Source organism: Bubalus kerabau, chromosome 6 (assembly GCF_029407905.1).
Source record: "Bubalus kerabau isolate K-KA32 ecotype Philippines breed swamp buffalo chromosome 6, PCC_UOA_SB_1v2, whole genome shotgun sequence".
NCBI classification, from domain to species: domain Eukaryota; kingdom Metazoa; phylum Chordata; class Mammalia; order Artiodactyla; family Bovidae; genus Bubalus; species Bubalus kerabau.
Window position 1 is genome coordinate 22199268 of NC_073629.1, and position 20716 is coordinate 22219983.

The window sequence follows — 20716 nt, forward strand, 5'->3', positions numbered from 1 at the left end:
GAAATCACTGAGGATTTCTTTTCCCTTAACGTATTTCCACCTCTCCCTCCGTCTCAAGATCGTTTTTGGATCCTGACTGGACAGAACTTTAAAGGAGAGGCCGCCCTTCTCCTACCGGTCTCTTCCTGCTCTGATGTTACTTCCCCGGGGGTCAGAACTAGGCGAGCAGCGGGTGCCAGAGAACCACAAAGTCTCCGCGTGTGCCCGAGAGCACCTGCGCCTCTCAGGCTCCAGGCAGTTTGAATCCACTCTGCCCGAAGGTCCTCCGCCAGAGCCGCACGTGGTGTGCGGCTCCGATCCCGCGACAGCGGCTGCGCTGAGGAGGCCCGGCGGTCTAGGACCTGCCTGGGAGAGGCAGATATTGACAGACTAAGCCTAGAAAAGCCTCAACGGCTGCCAAAATCCACTCACCCGAGGTTAAAAGTGTCAAACCCTAAAGTCAGTTGAATCAATCTCCACGCCTCTATCAGGAGAGTCGAGGACGAAATCAGATCAAGAAAAAGATTTTGTGGATGAAAATCCACCATTAGTCTAAATTTTAACTCTCTCCAATTCCCTAGTTCTCTGACCTCTTGACCCAGATTGAAAGGGTTTCTGTGATTAGATCAGTCCATCTGGATAATCTCCCCATTTCAAGATCAACTTTGTTACATCTACAGAAGTACCTTTTGCCACTTAACATAATTATGCAAATAGCAACCATAAGAAACCAGGAGTGGTTATACTAGTATCAGACAAAATAGACAGGAGACTTTACAATGAGAGGATGTTACCAGCGATTAACAGTGATGTTTTATAATGATAAAAGGGTTAATACATCAGGAAGATAGAACCGTTTTAAACATAGTGTATATAACAGAGTCCCATAATACATGAAGCAACAACTGACGGACTGACAGAATCAAAGGGAGAAATAGACAATTCCACAATAATTACTGGAGACTTCAACACCACACTTTGAATAGTGGATAGAACAATCAGGCAGAAGAATAACAAGTAGACATAAGAATTAAATAACATGACCTTACAGACACCTGTAGACACTCCACCCAACAAGAGCGGAAACTATACATGAAGCCATAAAATAAGCCGAAATACATTTAAAAGGACTGAAGTCATATATAATTTGGGACACACCAAAACTAGTCTAGAACAAGGGTGGCAAGGGGGTTGGGTAGTTTGTCTTTCTTCCTTCACTTTGTCATGAATGTTCAGGGGCTCCTATGGAGGTGGCAGTGGTCAGACATGTGTAGGCCACCTGGAAAAGCTAGGCAGATACATATTTCAGGGAAGTTGCCCTAGTCTAAGGCTTCCAAAACCAGGGAGGAATTGATATGTAGGAAGTAAGCTGAGGTCAGAGGATGACTTTCTGTCTTGCTTATCTGTGCCTCTTTTTAAAACCTCAGCTTCTTAAGAAAAAAGGGGGAAAAAAAAAAAAAACCCACCTCAGCTTCTATGTCACTAAATCTGACTGCACTGGAGTGTTGTAGGTTACCACCAACCACCACAGACCTTAATGTTTACTATGACCTTGATGTTTACTAAACCACCATAGACCTTGATGTTTACTAAACATAGATCTTGATGTTTACTTTGTCTGAGACAACAAATACAGGTCAGTAGCTTTGGGTCAAGACAAACTATCAATCAAAGTTCTATGAAAACTGCTCTAGACATAAGGAATAGCACTTGCTTACAAGTCATCCCAAATTAGGGGGCCACTACAGATGTTCAATGGAGAAGGCAATGGCACCCCACTCCAGTACTCTTGCCTGGAAAATCTCATGGATGGAGGAGCCTGGTAGGCTGCAGTCCATGAGGCCGCTAAGAGTTGGACACGACTGAGTGACTTCACTTTCACTTTTCACTTTCATGCATTGGAGAAGGAGATGGCAACCCACTCCAGTATTCTTGCCTGGAGAATCCCAGGGACGGGGGAGCCTGGTGGGCCACCGTCTATGGGGTTGCACAGAGTCGGACACGACTGAAGCAACTTAGCAGAATAGATGTTCAAAGAAACATACAAAAACTATGTCAGTGACTTTGGAAAGAAGCCCTGTGGTGCTAGGATGACATTCACAAGTGACAAGCACAAAATCTTATATACAGATTAAAACACAAAGCAACCCACAGGAGAAGAGGAGGATGGGGCTGAGAAAGTGAGGTCAAACCTGATTTCAAGTTTAATGAGAAGTCTATATGCTTTCCCAGCAAGGGAAAAGAAGACTCCATAACACTGGTTTACAGCAAGAACGTAATTAAGACACAATCTGGGGACTTTTCTAGTGGCCCAGTGGTTAAGAATCTACCTTGCAATGTAGGGGACAAAAGTTCCACCCCTGGTGGGGGAACTAAGATTCCACATGCCATGGAGCAACTAAGGCAGCAAGCCACAGCTAGAGAATTGATGCAATGCAATGAAAGGTCCCACATGTTGCAACCAAATAATAAAAAAGGCACAATTTGCTCAGTAGTCCTTGTAAATTAAATTGTTACCTAAAAGCAAATTCATGTGCTCAACACACAATGAGGCCAAACAATACCAAAACATTGGCGTCTGGAAAAGAGAAAAGTTCATTGTGGGGCCATGCAAGGAGAGGGATGGTTCATGCCTTAAAAACACAGAACTCACCCAAAGCTTTTGGCAAAGCCCTTTTATATGAATAGTGAGGGAGGGATGTGGTTAGTTGTTGCAAACTTCTTGGTGTCAGAGAATTTGTTCTTGAGTTCAGGTTGTGATCAGGTAATGATGTTCCTGTGAATCTCTTCCAAACGAATGTTATTCTCTGTTTTTACAAGAAAGGGCAAGGTTCCAAAACACAGCTTTCATCCTCTAAAGTCTTGCTTCTGGTTAAGAGAAAGCAGATCTCAGTTGGCGGCTTGCACAGGGCAAGGTCCCCAGATCATGCCCAGCAGTCATCGCTGAGGGAGCCAGTGCCCAACCCACTGACCCTCAGGCTTCTCAGGTCCCCCAAATGGGGGTGGGGTGGGAGGTGGGAGTCACGAAGACTGTGACCCAGGCAGACTGACACTACGATTAGGTCGCAGAGACAGGGATGTGTGGGGTGGTCGCTAAGTCGTCGCTAAGTTGCTTCAGTCGTGTCCGACTCTGTATGACCCCATAGACAACAGCCCACCAGACTCCCCTGTCCCTGGGATTCTCCAGGCAAGAACACTGGAGTGGGTTGCCATTTCCTTCTCCAATGCATGAAAGTGAAAAGTGAAAGTGAAGTTGCTCAGTCGTGTCCGACTCTAGCGACCCCATGGACTGCAGCCTACCAGGCTCCTCCGTCCATGGGATTTTCCAGGCAAGAGTACTGGAGTGGGGTGCCATTGTCTTCTCCAGTGTGGGGTGGGGGTGCGCGGAATTCACTGCTGCCTCAAGGCCTGGGCCCAGTCAGTGGGCAGCCTTGGTGAGGGCCCTGGAGCCCTACAAGACACAGCGCCCAGCCTGTTCCCTGGGCTCCCCGCTCACCCGCTGGCCCAAGGCCAGGTGAGCTGGAAGGCCCCAGGGAGAAGGCTGGGATCCACTTCTTACCTCACTTTCCACCTGATGACCACCACTCCGCCGACTGTTGGCTGAGTCACTCACTGATGAAAGCTCACTGACAGCTTCTCACTTGTGGACACGGCCACCGCGGCACCGATCAGGGCTAAGCAGAACTACTGAAGACACCCGCAGTAACCGTGCTGCTAACGGTGTGGGGTAATGGCACACAGCAACAGCCTGTGCTAAGCGCTGCACTCGGCCGGGCTGTGTTACAGTCACTGTATTATACTCGAGATTTTTTTCTCCTACAATATTAAACTGGTGTGAAAAAACTAGAGAAACAAAGAACAACAAGACTATCTAAAAGTTTTCCATTTTTCTATAAGAAAAAGTGTCTTCATGATAGTCCTTAAACAATGAAAGAATTGGAAAAATCTCAATTCATGTTTTCTGTGCTTGCAAGAGTAAACATTATGCTGCTACTGCTGCTGCTAAGTCGCTTCAGTCGTGTCCGACTCTGTGCGACCCCATAGACAGCAGCCCACCAGGCTCCCCCGTCCCTGGGATTCTCCAGGCAAGAATGCTGGAGTAGGTTGTCATTTCCTTCTCCAATGCATGAAAGGGAAAGTGAAGTCACTCAGTCGTGTCCGACTCTTCGCGACCCCATGGTCTGCAGCCTACCAGGCTCTTCCGTCCATGGGATTTTCCAGGCAAGAGTACTGGAGTGGGGTGCCATTGCCTTCTCCAAACATTATGAAACAGGCTTAAATTTTAGAAAGAGATAGTTCTGTGGTATCAGTACAAGGGTACACAAATATGGTGAGTGGCTGCTGAGGGAATGTCCCCATCAGTGTGACCTTCAGAACAGACCAGATGACCTTTAGTATCAGTATGGCCTAGTCCACTGGAAGACAGGAGCTCCTGAGATTCCATGACACCCCCACCTTCCAGTTCTGTTATTGCAGCTCCACATGGTTACCTGCCAAGCTGGGTCCTCCCTCTGGCACTCTTGTCAGAGCCTGACCTCTGAGCTTTGGCTTCTTGTGCCTTATTTTTGCAGTTAAAGATTCTCAGAGTTGTGGGATGCTGACAAAGTCTAGACCAAAAGTAAGTAATAAATTATATCTATATTCTTTACAAACCTGTTAAAAGACATTTCTTCACTTAATGAAAATTTATTAAGGTATAATTTATGTACTATAATACTCACCCAGTATCATTGTATGCTTCAGTGATTTCAGTAATTTACCAGGAAGTACATCCATCACCATAATTCATTCATTTGTCTCTAATTTCTTATTTCTTTGGGTTTCTTCTCCCCAGGCTCTGGCTGTACCTAGTCCACCCTAAACTTTAGCATGGTAGTATCTCTCACCACTTTCTCTGGTCCGAGGACAAAAATGGGCATCCTGGAAACCAACCAGTGCTTGAGCTCCCAGCTGGAAAAAAGGAAACAGGACTTTCAAAAACTCACAGAGAAATTCCTCATGTCCCACGCTACTGTTTACTCCCTGGCCAGTTGCAATAATACTGTGAGTCCTCAGGGCACAGTCACCATAGTGATAAAAGATCGTCCATCTTTCCCCAAAGAAACTAAACAAACTCCAGACTTTCTTTTCCCTCCTTCATCAAAATAATCTCTTCCTTACTACACTCCTAGAAAGGTAGAAACAGGTAGTTTACCCCTACTTTGCAGAGGATGGAGACACTGAGGCACGAAGGAGTAAAGTTTGCCGTGAGAGTGTAGGGAGAATGAGGCTTAGATCTCATTCAGGCGCTAAACTTTCTTTTCTCTCCCAGGAATACATTTCAGATTTTATAAACATATAATATAATATCAGATTCTATAAACATATAATACCATTGTTGGCTTAAATGTCTTAGGATTAATTCAAATTTTTTGCAGCTCATCCATTTGCAAAGCACTGTGCTAGCTGCATGAGGGGAGAATGAAGTGATAGGATATCCTGCCTACCTTAAAGGAGCTTAAAGCTGTATGCTCCCAACTGAACCATAGGAATCGGAGATGAGAACACCAATAGCAGACAACAAGGGAAGTCCTGATGTCTGGAGCAAGATCCTTCCCCCGTATATGTTCAAAGAAGACATTCCTCACACTCTTGTGAGATTGAGGGTATTTCCTGGAACTCAGAGGCTCCTTAACACCTCTGCTGTCTCTCCCTGAATATGAATTTGTAGACAGCAAGCAAGTCCAGGATCTGGACTTTGAGACACACGGCCCAAATGAGGCCAAGTGGAGGAGACCTCCAGTCGCAGGAATGGGCCAGGTCAGTGAAGAAGCTAGCACTTCATGCTCCACAGCCAGCATTCACATATGAAAACCCACTGGAGCATCTCAAGCCTGTTCAAGATTGAGAGGACAGGTAAAGAAGGACAGGGATATAAGGAGGCGATTCTTAGAGACACTGAAGTTGTTTGCTTTCAATTTTCTATGATTATTTTTCAATAAACCAATGGGGGATAAAATTTTCTATCCAACTTACTGATATGGACTAAAAAGTTAAAATTAGCTCTCGGCCCTGGTGCCATCTTTTGAGAAACCTCTGCACCATGTGAGCAAAGTGGAGGAAGAAGCAAATGTGCAGGCTGAAGCACAAAAGAAGAAAGATGAGGCACAGGTCCAAGTGAATTGGTACACCCATGGAAGCCACAGAAGCAGAAACAAGGGAAGCAAGTGCCAGGGGTGCTGGTTCAAATTGTGGAATGCATGCCTACTATCTAGAACTTGTCACAATGGATCTGACATTGACATCTAGGACCATTCTGATTGCCTCAACCACCTTTGAGAGAGCCACCTTCCTCGTATCAAAGCTGTCCCTTTTGGTCCTTTGCCCTGGACCTGTGATACTATGGACTAGTTCTCTTCTCAGTTGTGGCTGAATGTAATATCTACAATAAATCATCTACTTTATTGTTTTACATGAAGAAAAAAAAGTTTAAAGCCTACTTATCAAAGAAGTGAAATGACAAGCATTGAGGTATGGGGATGTAAGGAGATTCTTTCTTTACATCTTTTATTATAATCATAATACAGCTTCTTTGAAATTGGAGAAGGAAGGATACCATCCAACATCTTCATGTAAAGATAGCACAGTGCAGGGATTAAGAGCCTGTGTCCTGATGCCAGACTTCTGGGTTCAAATACATGTTGTTCATCTTCTCTGTGCCTCAGTTTCCTCATCTGTAATGGTAACAGGAGTAGTATCTACCTCCTCAGGGAGTGGTGATGATTACAGGATGATATTCTTGAAAATCTACTAGAATAGGGCCTTGGCAAACACAGTGCATTAGTCCTCCTTCCAACCTAACACAACACCCTTAGCATTTGAGCGTATGTCTTTCAGGCTTTTTTCTCTTTGTGTGCACTTTTGCACAGAAGTATCCAAGCAAACTTTAAAAATTTTGAAATATTAAGAGAATCACTGAAACTCAGCATGGGATAACTATCAGCCTACAGTCCTCAGAGCCTCCCCAAACACACAGGGAATTTCTACTGTGTGCCCAGGCTCATATTTTCCTTAAGAGGCTGCAAGGCTTGGTAAAGTGGCCCAAGATTTGGAGTCACAACTCAGAGTATGTGAATTCTGACTTTGCTTCGTTTTGGTTGAATCATCTTGAGCTATTTTACCCTCTATGAGGTTCTCTCTCCCCAGCTCTAACTTGGGGGGAATCAAATGCTAGTAGCTGGGAGGCTGAGGAATCAGATGTGGGATTCCCTGCGTGGAGCCCGGTACCCAGGCGATATCTGTCCTGAGGTGGCCCCTCCTCCTCCCTTGAAGGCTGGACCACAGCGGCAGGGCCAGCTTCCCCTGAGACAGTGTCTCTGTTTCCCCAGAGTGTGAAGAGTACAAGGACCTCATTGAATCTGTGCTGGAGGAGGAAATGCCCTTTGAGGAAGGGAAGCTGGCAGAGAAGAGGAGACTGGCTACACGGCTTGGGTAAGGAGGAAGCTGTGTGGCAAGTGTGTCAAGTGGGGAAGCCCAGGGCGGTAGAATACAGAGAAAACAGAAGGGCAGAAATGTACACGCAGGCACAGAGCTAGACAAAGACAGCCTGCGAGGCTGTGGGAACTGATGGAAGACAAGTTAGGTCCCTGGATTCTCCCTGATGTAATATATGAATAAAATGGAGTCACATGCCTGGGTTGGAACACCAGTAACATAGCTTCTAGCTGTGACCTTGGGCAAATGAACTCAACTTGACTGCATCTCAGTTACCTTAGCAACCTCATCTGTAAAATGGGAACACTAACAGCATTTACTTCAGAGGGTTATGAAGATTAAATGCACAATGACCAGTGGTTAGAACCATCTCACACACATGTGAACAAATGTGTTCAACAAATATTTGCTTAATTATAATACTTATTCTTGCTTTTTTATAGGTGTGGTGATTGTCATCTTTTTTAATATTGGATTTGGTTTATATTGTAGAGCACATTCTAGGGCAAAGTGTTTCTACACAACTGCAAATCACATTTGGAAAGTAAGCTGTGAATCTCCTGCTACTGTTTTGGCTATGCAGTCCCGACTCAAGGAATCCATGGTGGCAAAACAGTCCTGGCTCCTGAGAGGGACTTCCTGATGATGGCTGCCCCAGGTTATCCTGTCTCAGGCCTGGGCCTCTGTAAGACTAGGCCTCTGGGGAGTAGCGGCAGGGGACTGGGAGGACCTCTGCTCTTGACAAGCCTGAAACTTGGCCATGGCTGGGAAAGTACACTCCTAATTTCCAACATTCTCAAGTGCCTTTCTTGATAATAATGGTTCTCTGGCACATTTGATTTTTTTTTCTAAGTGTCAGACTATGAGGAGTGTTAGCTGGTAGGGCCATTGACTAGAAAGATAACTGAGCAGCTATGCCTAGAAAATTAATTATTAATTTGAAAAGACCAGCATTGCCCATCCTTGGAGAGTTTCAAATAAAAGGTATTAATAGATTGTGGCATTCGAGACATCTTTTAACCTTGGTTGAAGTGAAATCTGAGGAGCTCAAATGTAAAAGAGTCATTAAGCAGAGATACTTGATTGAAGGAAGCTTAGGTCTGGAAATCCTCTTTCTCCCTAGTCTCTGCCTTCACCTCCTCTGACACTTTATAGCAACTTTAAGGAATAGAGACTCAGACATGAATTTGAGCAAACTTAGTAGAGGACAGAGGAGCCTGGTGAGCTACAGTCCATGAGGTCGCAAAGAGTCAGACAGGATATAGTGACTGAGCAACAACAAGGAATAGAGTTCGAAAGACAATCTGTGGAAGATCATTTACTTGTAAGGCAATTCAGGCATCAGATAGGTTAGATGACTGTCAATGTTTAGTCTAGCATTAGGATTGCTGCTGCTGCTGCTAAGTCGCTTCAGTCGTGTCCAACTCTGTGTGACCCCAGAGACGGCAGCCCACCAGGCTCCCCCGTCCCTGGGATTCTCCAGGCAAGAACACTGGAGTGGGTTGCCATTGCCTTCTCCAGTGCATGAAAGTGAAAAGTGAAAGTGAAGTCGCTCAGTCGTGTCCGACTCTTCGAGACCCCATGGACCACAGCCTACCAGGCTCCTCCGTCCATGGGATTTTCCAGGCAAGAGTACTGGAGTGGGGTGCCATTGCCTTCTCCAGCATTAGGATTACGTGGTTCTAAATATTGACTGATTGACTACTCAGGTGTGCATGCTGTACTGTGAACTGTAGGTTGGGTTATATGGCAATGTCATTAGCCTCACAGAGCTCACATTCTAGTTGGATATCTATGAGAAATATTTATACAATAATTACAAAATTATGAAATCCCACAGAGTGATGCAATTATTAGTCAGAATTTTAATTATTCTTAAGGGCCTCCTTACTAATATGGTTTATCTTCATGTCATTCAAAACAATGCTCTTCATCTTGACACTGATTTTTCTTTTCATCCTTTCAATTAATACCAGATGTACCTGTCCAACACTTCTGTATCTGGCTTCCCCCCTGCCTAGAGTTTCATAGATTCACTCTTTATTGGTGACTTTAAAATAGAAAAGAGGGAATTAAAGTGCAAAAAGGCAAAGATGGTGCATGCTCAGTTGTGTGTGACTCATTGTGACCCCCATGGACTATAGCTTGCTAGGATCCTCTGTCCACTGAATTTTCCTTGCAAGAATACTGGAATGGGTTGTCATTTCCTCCTCTAGGAGATCTTCCCGACCCAGGGAATCAAACTCACGTCTCTGGCATTGGCAGGCGGGTTGTTTACCACTGAGCTACCTAGGAAGCCCCACAGTAAGGAAAAAGAAGCTGTCAAACACTAGCTATTTAAATCAAGCAGGGTCTCCTGAAAGAAGAGAAACTTCAGAGATGGGGCAGCCTGCCTCTTCATCTAGTCCTGTAGCTCTCCTTGTGATTCTTTGAAATAGCTGCCTTTGAAGTGAATGCCTCAGGAAGTAGTAATAATATTTAAACTATTGTGTTTCTGGTCAGATAGGCCCTTGTATCTGTAAAACATGAAATAGGCCCTGCTCAATTTCCCACCAGCTCTATTTTTGGTTCACAGAAAATCACCATGATAAGAAGGATGAAGAGGGACAGGAGTCACTGGCAGCCAGGTAACTCTGAGTGATGAAGGGCTGATAATGGAGTGGTGAAACCTAGAGAGGAGTCCTGAAGCAAGAGACCCAGAGGCCAAAGGTCCCAGACCCAGGAGAAACCAGAAGCTGCTGATTGTTGCTATTTCATTCATTCATCATACAGTGATGTGTCCTTTAACCCATGTTGTCTGTTCTCATTGAAGTTCTTGTATTAGTTGCCATTTCTTAGTAATTCCTCAAGTTTACTTAACTGGAGTCATTCTGAACTAAAGGTAAACGGAACAGAGAACCCTAGTCTCTATTTTCTAAAAACCTAGTTAAAAACCAAAGTGAGATGCTTGCCTTTTTTTCCTGAACATTTGTTCTAATATATGTTGGGAGATGTTTCATAGTCCAGTTCAGTTCAGTCACTCAGTCGTGTCTGACTCTTTGCCACCCCATGGACTGCAGCACGCCAGGCCTCCCTGTCCATCACCAACTTCTGGAGTTTGCTCAAACTCATGTCTATCAAACTCATGTCTATCAAGTCGGTGATGCCATCCAACCATCTCGTCCTCTGTCATCTCCTTGTTCTCCTGCCTTCAATCTTTCCCAGCATCAGGGTCTGTTCCAATGAGTCAGTTCTTTGCATCAGGTGGCCAAAGTATTGGAATTTCAGCTTCAGCATCAGCCCTTCCAATGAATATTCAAGGACTGATTTCCTTTAGGATTGACCGGTTTGATCTCCTTGCAGTCCAAGGTAAAGTCAATCATTAAATATTTAAAGAGAGAGAGAGACCTAAAAGCTACAAGAGCCCTAGGAGGTTATTCTGTCAGGAGACAGTATTCAATGGACCTTTCATATAATATTGCATAAAATTTTTTCACAGTATTTTAATGTCAGTATTATAGGTCTCTGAGTGTCCTGTGTGTCAGAGTATATTTTAGAGGAGACACTGAGTCTACTTCCTCCTCCACGTTATGAGACCAGTCCACTGAACACATATTGCTCTCTCTCCTACCCCAACGGTGGGCACACTGAAACACCAGTCAGAAACGAATTGTTATGTTAGTTTTTTTTCCCCCTCTTTGAGAGAATGACCCCTTTGGTTTCTGGTGTCTCTTCCATGAGCTTCAGACGAGTACCAGCTGTCAGGCTGTGGTTTCAGGTTGCCTTATTTTCATCTCCTGTCTTGTCTGCTTCCTTCTCCATCCCCTACTCAGGCTCAGCATGAGGCTCCATAAAGAAGAAGCGAATGAAGTCCTAGAGGACCCACTCGATGAAAAGTATCTGACGCATTCCAGTCAGCATGATTCCCACAAGCCTCCCAGCAGCAATGCCTGTGTGTGTGATGTGCAGGACGCCAGCTCAGCTGTGGACAGAGCCAGTGAGTACTCCCAATATAAAGAGAATAACCCCCAACAAATAGAAGACTGAATAATAAAGCTCTGGTAGCTGCTACCTGCTAACCACCTCTGTTTAGGTTAATTGAGATAATCTATGCAGGCAGAACCTAAGAACTAACCTTGAAAAAGTGATTAGGCTGAACACAGTTCTGGAACCAAGTTTCAAGTAACAGTCCCTAGTGGATCTGTTCATTTGCATTCTTCCTGGTCCACACCTCACCTGCCTTCCTCTGTCCCTCTCTGGCAAATGCAAGCTGAGGAACCCCTAGTAAACCAGACTGCAGAGAGTAAATGAATCACAAGAAACTCTCTGCCACCCTTCAGCACATGTACAGAATCTGTCTAATAAACTTCCTTCTTTAAGATGAAGCATCTTAGCTTTCCTGAAATGTTCTTGCTAATTACAGCTTCTGACAATGTCTTGGGATTTTCAAGTTTCCAAGACCATCAGCAGTCCTGCTCATATTCAAAGTCCACTTATCACGGTTCCTGTGTTCAAGTATCAGTGTCCATCCTCCCTCGGGTGCCTTCTCTCCCATTAAGTTTCCATCTCAGTATTAAAATGTCAGGCTGTATCTCTAGGCCAAGGCTCGGATCTTGGCAGTTCAGTTCAGTTGCTCAGTCGTGTCCGACTCTTTGCGACCCCATGAACTGCAGCATGCCAAGCCTCCCTGTCCATCACCAACTCCTGGAGTTCACCCAAACTCCTGTCCATTGAGTCGGTGATGCCATCCAACCATCTCATCCTCTGTCCTCCCCTTTTCCTCCTGCCCTCAATCTTTCCCTGCATCAGGGTCTTTTCAAATGAGTCAGCTCTTCACATCAGGTGGCCAAAATATCAGAGTTTCAGCTTCAACATCTGTCCTTCCAGTGAACACCCAGGACTGATCTCCTTTAGGATGGACTGGTAGGATCTCCTTGCAGTCCAAGGTACTCGCAAGAGTCTTCTCCAACACCACAGTTCAAAAGCATCAATTCTTTGGCCCTCAGCTTTCTTCACAGTCCAACTCTCACATCCACACATGACTACTGAAAAACCATAGCCTTGACAAGACAGACCTTTGTTGGCAAAGTTATGTCTCTGCTTTTTAATATGCTGTCTAGGTTGGTCATAACCTTCCTTCCAAGGAGTAAGCGTCTTTTAATTTCATGACTGCAGTCCCTGTCTGCAGTGATTTTGGAGCCCCAAAATAAAGCCTGTCACTGTTTCCACTGTTTGCCCATCTATTTGCCATGAAGTGATAGGACCAGATGCCATGATCTTAGTTTTCTGAATGTTGAGCTTTAAGCCAACTGTTTCACTCTCCTCTTTCACTTTCATCAAGAGGCTCTTTAGTTCTTCTTCACTTTCTGCGATAAGGGTGATGTCACCTGCATATCTGAGGTTATTGATATTTCTCTGGGCAATCTTGATTCCAGCTTGTGCTTCATCCAGCCCAGCATTTCTCATGATGTACTCTGCATAGAAGTTAAATAAGCAGAGTGACAATATACAGCCTTGGCATACCCCTTTTCCTATTTGGAACCAGTCTGTTTTTCCATGTCTTTCCAGTTTTTCTAACTGTTGCTTCCTGACCTGCATAGAGGTTTTCTCAAGAGGCAGGTCAGGTGGTCTGGTATTCCCATCTCTTTCAGAATTTTCCACAGTTTATTGTGATGCACACAGTCAAAGGCTTTGGCATAGTCAATAAAGCAGAAGTAGATGTTTTTCTGGAACTCTCTTGCTTTTTTGATGATCCAGCAGATGTTGGCAATTTGATCTCTGGTTCCTCTGCCTTTTCTAAAACCAGCTTGAACATCTGGAAGTTCACAGTTCACATATTGCTGAAGCCTGGCTTGGAGAATTTTGAGCATTACTTTACTAGCGTGTGAGATGAGTGCAATTGTGCCATAGTTTGAGCATTCTTTGGCATTGCCTTTCTTTGGGATTGGAATGAAAACCGATCTTGGCAACCCTTGTGTAAATGACTGGGGTTCCCATTCTTTGTGCAACACAAGATGTGGTGGGGTTATTTTTGTTTGTTTGTGGGTTTAGTTTCAGTGAAGTATTCTAATCTAAACCAACAACCAACATATCTGCTGGAGAAATGGCTGATACTAGCAGCAATGTCACTAGCATGTCCCTTTCCAAAAAACCCACCCAAACTCCTCCATGAGTAAGACCCCTGGGTTAGCAGACCCATGGGTGTGTGTGCACAGATGAAGACCTCAAGATTCATCTTCTTTTCCCTATGTGACTGATTTTTCTTTGGAGACAAAAGTTTGAATTGTTAGAGGACAATATGTTTTATATTCTCTTCCAGGAAGGAGAAAGAGACTATCTTAAGTTGCTCACTGTTAACTGAGTTTTTCATAGTGATATAAACCATGTCAGGTATTGTTTTTTTGCCAGTGATGGGTATAAACATGCCTTTTGTTACTCACAAAGTAACTTCCCTTACAAAGACATCTTCATTTGCTGCTTCCCATTTCACCCTGAGGTGCAGAGGAAAGTCTTTGCCATCTCTTGAAGATGTGCAGTCATAAATCAAGTGGGAGAGGCATTTAGTAGAGAGGAATTTCTTACTAGTACTCACAAAGTCATATGGAAAGGGGGCCACTCCTTTCCCAGTGCTAGATAAGCCCTATTCTGAAGAGGACTTCAATCCTTTCCCACCTTGTATCAACCCCCCTTAGACTTCCCAGATCCTTAAGTAGGAGGTGACCCTATGGAGTGAGCTTAGCCCTGGGCCATGCTTTGTTTGAAAGCCTAAGGGGCTCTTAAGCACCAGAAGGTTACCTGGTGTTTTCTGATGAGAAGAGGAAGTTGGCAGAAGATTGGTGAAAGTCAGTGATCTTGCTGAAAGGCCCTGGCCAGTCCATTACTGATAAAGACTCTCCATTTCTACCTCATTCCACGTCCTGGGGGAATGGCTGCAGCAGATGAGATCCAGAACTACTATATACTTTGTGCTCCTCTCCTCTTGTATGATCGTCATTCAGCAGAACTCAGGTTGCTGAGCTCCTCTTGCAGCAGAGTGAGGGTCTCCCCTCTGCCCTCCCTTTTGTCTTGGTTACTTTTCATGGTCCCCATGGTGGTTCTTGTGCTGACATCCTCCTCTTGGATTGCACTCACACAGTGGTCATCATTCCACAGTCTTGTGCTGGGACAGTGACCTGGCCCCTTCCCACACCAAAGCAGCAGCCTTTTTTTTTTTTAATGAGAAAGGCTCCTTTCTAATTGCAGCCATTAGGTGTGATAATATGTATGTGTGTTTGGACATTTATAAAGGGCCATGTGAAAGTTAAGCTTCTGCCCCATCGCACTCAAGTCCCCACCCTTGAGTCCCTGGTTTTGTTCTGGGCTGAGGCAGAAGCACAGGACAAGGAGCTACAGAGAGCATCCTCTGAAGCAAATGTGTGTAACTTGACTAAACAGTAATTATTTCCTGGAACAGGATGCACTTCTCACTTCTACAGGCAGATCTTGGAATCCACTGCCCAGCTATACAATGAAAACACAGACATCAGGGAAGAAAATCAGAGCCTTCCACATCACCTGAGTCATAGTCCAGAGATAAGCGGTCAAAACCCACAGGGAGATGACTTTCAGATTGCTCTCTTTACTTGCCACATCTGACTATCAAAACAAAAGATGTGGAGACCAACACTATTACATAATTCATAGTTCTTATAGTTTTCTCTATCTAGAAAGATGCTCCCTCTACATGTCTCCAAACTCCAGGCTCTAGGAATGAGCTCTAGGAAACCTACCATTTAGTTACAAAATTCACCCTATTATTGAAGCCTGAATTCCAGGCTCAGGTTTCACAATTTAAGGTCATGTGGCTTTAGGTACTTCTTAATCTCTTGACCTACTGTTTATTCATGGGCAAAGGAAGTGTACCTGAATGTATATAGGTTCTGGTACCTATTCCAAGATGGTAAGGGAGATTTCCCATTCCACAGGTTAAAGGTTAAGTCCTACAAGACTGCCATATAGCCTCACACTTTGCCCATTTCTGAGGTGAATTGAAAGCCCAGGATATTACCTGTACTACTGACTGACTGGCTAAAAATCAGAGGCTATCACTACCCGCTTCTCAATAATAATTTCCTAGAGTTGTTTTTCAAGAACTCAGGGAAACATTGTACTTACTACATTACCATTTTATTATAAAAGGATATGTCAGGGGAGTGTGTAATTTCCTCGGTTCTGTCTCGCTGCAGAAAAGATTTGAAACAGTGGACCAGTGTTACAGCTTGGGTACAGCTCAGTTTTATTTGGCAAGCAAAGAATAATACACCCTCGAGGCATGAGGGTGGGCCAACCCCAAAGGAGAGGCCTCAATCTGTCTTGGCTTCCTCCTTTTATAAGTTTTGTCTCCTCCCCCCTTGAGCTTGCCCTATGTAAATTGGGCTACCCAAGAAGTGGGGCCTGTTTGTTTCACCTGAAGTTCTCAGTCCTGTCCATGGATTTTCTTTTGTTACATTTTTGAGGGCTTTTTTCCTTTCTTTGTCTTTTAGCCACCACCATTTTGGACTCCTTTTTCCTATTCTAACTACATACAGGATATAACCCAGGAACAGCAAATGGATCAGATGCACAGGGCAGGGCATGGGAAAAGTTGTGGAGCTTCCATGCCCTCTCAGAGAGAGCCACTCTCCCACCACCTCCATGTGGTCACAACCCTAAAAACCTTTGAGACTTCATTACACTGGCCTGATTGATGAAACTATTGGCCATAATGACTGAACTCAATCTCCAGCCCCTCTCCCCATCCATAGGTCAGGGGCTGGGACAGGAAGTTCCAACTCTTTAATCGCAAGATGGACCTTCCTGGTAACAAGCCCCCATCATTACTTGCTTCCATTAACATAACACAATAACCTTTATCTTCTACCACTTAGGAAATTCCAAGGCTTTTGGGCGTTCTGAATCAGAAATAGAGATGAAGACCAAATAAATATACATTTCTCATTATAAATCACAATGTACAGATAGTGTCTGCTGACTCTCCTGGTTTCACATTCTATGACTGTTCCCTTAACACCACCCTCCTATTTAAAAGGGATAGGACATGGAGTTAGGAGCCAGATTTCCATTCAAAATAGCCTCTCTTTCCCAGAACAGGCTGTTTCTGAATGTGCATGCTTAAAGCTAGGCACGTCTCTCCTGAGAGATGTGAAAGGCCTTCATTTTTCTCTACAAGAGTAGAATGGAGAGTAAACTGATGCTGAGGAGAAGGAGATAGGGATCTGACTAATCCACCTGCAGCAGCTTTGAGCAAGGCCCTCAGTGTTTTGGGGCAGTGGAGTCCTATGTTCCTATGGTATATTTCAGAGGACTTTCCCTCTAATCTGCTAGCACAGCTTTCTCTTTCCAGATTGTAGCTGACCTCCACAGCTTATCCATGTAATGGATTCAGGTGGCACGTGGCCTCTTTCCTCTTTAGTTCTCACTGCAACCTCAGTTAGGTATAAGCAGAATCTGATAGAAAATCCTGTTTTTGTTTTCTGTTTCTGTAAAAACTAATGCTGAAACCATGAAAAGTTCTGTTTTATTTCAACAAAGCATAGTCACAAACATTTCCTCAACTGATGAGAAAAATAACAAAACATCAAAATCCAAATCTGAAAGGAAGAGAAAGATTTCACCCAGCTCAGATTTTTACTCCAAACAGATAGTTCGATTGCAGAAAACACAGCCCTTCAGCCTACAAATATGACAACTGCTCAGGGGACAGCAGTGCCTAGATTCACAGATAATCGTGAAAAGCCCTAATCTTTCTTCCTCCCCATCTTCCTCTGTGGATAACTGGAGTCATCAGCAGCTGGAAGAAAATGGCAAGGACTTGGGTGAAGAATAAGTCAGAATAATGTTACTACAGACCATTCATCAGCTCTTTAGCACATGTCCCTTTTCCTGGGAGGTTGAGGGTTTAGAACAATCCTAGAATAAAGTTTATTTCATATACTTTATGTTGGCTATCATCTTTTTGTATAATCAAAACTATAAAGCTTTCTTTCTTCTACATAAAGCAAGAACTCAAACATTAATGTGCCCACTACATTTATGACCCAGAGTGATAGAAACCAAGTCTCAATGCATCACCTCATTCCAAAATTAAATTATATTGAGCACCTAATATTACACAGAAAAATTCACTGTGTCTCACCATCTGGGAACCAAGATACTCAGGCAAAAAGTTCTGCACCCATGTTGGGCATCTGCAAGCAGAGCAACAGTCTCATACATATCCACCCGATGGGGGACCCAAGGCCACAATGATAGAATCTCTGCCAGAGAAGGATCCTGAGAAACTACTGCTCACTGTTGTACTTTTGATACGCTCTAGCGAAAGTTCCATCCTAGAGGTCTGTGTCTAGGACCCACGAGAGAGATCTAACATACCTGGATAGAACTGGAAGCTCAGTGGTAAAGAATCTGCCTGCCGATGCTGGAGATAGGGGTTTGATCCCTGGGCCAGGAAGATCCCCTGGAGAAGTAAATGGCAACCCACTCCAATAATCTTGCCTAGAAAATCCCATGGAGAGAAGAAGCCTGCAGGTGACAGTCTCTGGGGTGGCAAAAGAGTTGGACATGACTGAGCTACTAAACAACAACAACCATCTGCCTGTCTTTGCTGTCAAACATTAAATCAGGACATTTCATCCAGAAACTCTGAAAGGTATAAAGTAGCATTCAATTTACCAGTTTTCTAGGTTAGAAGGTTGATTCATGTAAGGGGGACAAATCCTGGGTGGCAGGAAAGGATCCTTTAGATAGGTTTCTAAAGCACACCAATCACCTACATTTTCTTAGACATGTGGGTGGCCTCGAGCACTGTCACCTCGTTTTGAAAGGGAGAGACCATTGAGGGCCAATTTTTAGTCCAGGACTGAGCTCTTCACAACCTCTTGTGTTTACAGTCATTTCCCCCCCTCCCCCACAATTATGTATTTTGAAATTTTTCATACCTATGGAAAATTTGAAAGAATCATACAATGAACCTCTCTTCCGTTCATCTAAATACAACAATTAACATTCATTTGTTCCTTTTCTATCTCTGCATTAACCCCCCTCCCCAACACATTCATATTGCTTTAATAAATGCAGATAAAAAGACCACTTCTAAATACTTTAGAATGTATTTCCTGGTATTAAGGACATCACTTACTAATACCAGGAAATATAATCACAATACAATTCAATTGTCAAACCTTAGGACATTAATACTAACTCAATAATATCATCTAATATATGCTTCAGGTATAAATTTTCCCAATGTTCAAATATGTCATCTATATAGATATATACATGGGTATGTATATAAATATAGATGCATTTAATATATGCATCTGTACTAAATATATATATGAGTGAGAGATTTAGAATCAAGTGTGTGTGTTGTGGTGCTTCTATCTCCCCCATTCCAATTAAAGTTTCTAAATTGCACTTTGGTTCTTATTACCTGGAACTTTCTCCTGATTTCTTTGCTTTTGTTGTTTCTGATGGCATTGAATTTCTGAGGAGGACAGGCTAATTATCTTGTTTAGTGTCTTACATTCTGATCAAACTAAACATTTTTAGAAAGATCAGCACATAGCATTTTTGCTTCCTACTACATCTTGTCAGGAAGCAAGCTGAAGAACAAAGCAACTAAATATTGTGATATCTTATATCAAAAATATTAAAGGAAATGCAGATTCTCCCAGCAAAGTTAATCTGTGTTTTGGCTGCAGTAACCCTGGCTCCAATCTAAAAGTGCTGCATCTGGCATCTATCTGGACATGAAGTGACACATCCTTCAGTTTGCTTTTAATCTCAGCACCAAATGTGACCCTTATTTGCAGTCAGAGCAGGAAAATCTGCAGCAAACAAATGTTGAGCTAGGCTACTGGGAACCTTGGACACTCCCCATGCTCAGAAACCACCCCTCAAAAGTGAAATGGCTCTCTCAAGGAGCCTTGTCTGAAGCTTCCATTAATGAAATGGTGCTGACACAGCCATGTTTTCTAGTTGAGGTATTTACAATATTAGTGGGCTTCTGGTGAGGAAGGAGGATGAGCTTAGTGTGTTTAAAATCTGCAAAGCAAAACCCTTACACCTGTCAGAATGAGTATTATCAAAAAGTCTACAAATAACAAAGGTAGTTGAGAAGGTGGAGAAAAGAGAACCATTGTACACTACTAGTGGAAATGTAAACTGATGCAACTATTGTAGAAACAGGGTGGAAGTTCCTCAAGTAAAAATAGAACTACCATATAATCCAGCAATTCCACTCCTGGGCATAATCCAAAGAAGATGAAAACACTGATTCTAAAAGATATACATACATCTCAATATTCAAAGCAGCATTATTTTACAATTGTCAAGATATAAAAGCAATTCACGTCACTCAACAGAGAAATGTATACACACACACACACACACACACATCACTATGGAATAGCTCTCAGCCTTAATAAAGAATGAAGTTTTGCCATTTCCTGGGTCTGAAGGGTATTACACTTAGAGAAATAAGTCAGAGAGCTATATGAGACAGATACTGTATATTATCACTTATATGTGGAATCTAAACAATGAGATGAATGAATATGACAGAAACAGACTTTCATATTTGGAAAATGAACTAATGGTTACCAGGTATGAGAGGAAAGGCAGAAGGAGCAAAATAGGGATAGAGAATAAAGAAGTATATACTACTATATAAAACAAATAAGCTACAAGTATATGTTGTATAGCACAGGGATTATAGCCAATATTCAAAGTTTTAAGTGGCGTATAATCTATTAAAATATTGAATCATGGAACTTCCCTGGTGGTCCAGTGGTTGAGACTTCACCTTCTAATGTAAGGGGGTGCAGGTTCAATAGCTCCTGTCAGGAGGCTAAGATCCCATTTTTTTGTGGCCAAAAAAATAAAATATAAAAACCAGAAGCAATATTGTTACAAATTCAATAAAGGCTTTAAAGATGATCCACATTAAAAAAAGTCTTTAAAAAGTATTAAATCATTATGTTGTACACTTGAAACTACTATAATATGTAGTTCAACTACATGTCAATAAAAGTAATATTTATAAGTTCAGGGGGACTTTCCCAGTGGCCCAGTGGTTAAGAATACACCTTACAATGTAGGAGACTCAAGTTCAGTCCTTGGTCAGGGAATTAAGATCCTAAATGCTGCAGAGCAAATAAGATCATGCACTCTGGAGCCCATGCATCACTAGAGAGCCCATGGGTCACAAGGAAACAGCCCACTTGATGCAGCAAAGATCCTGTGT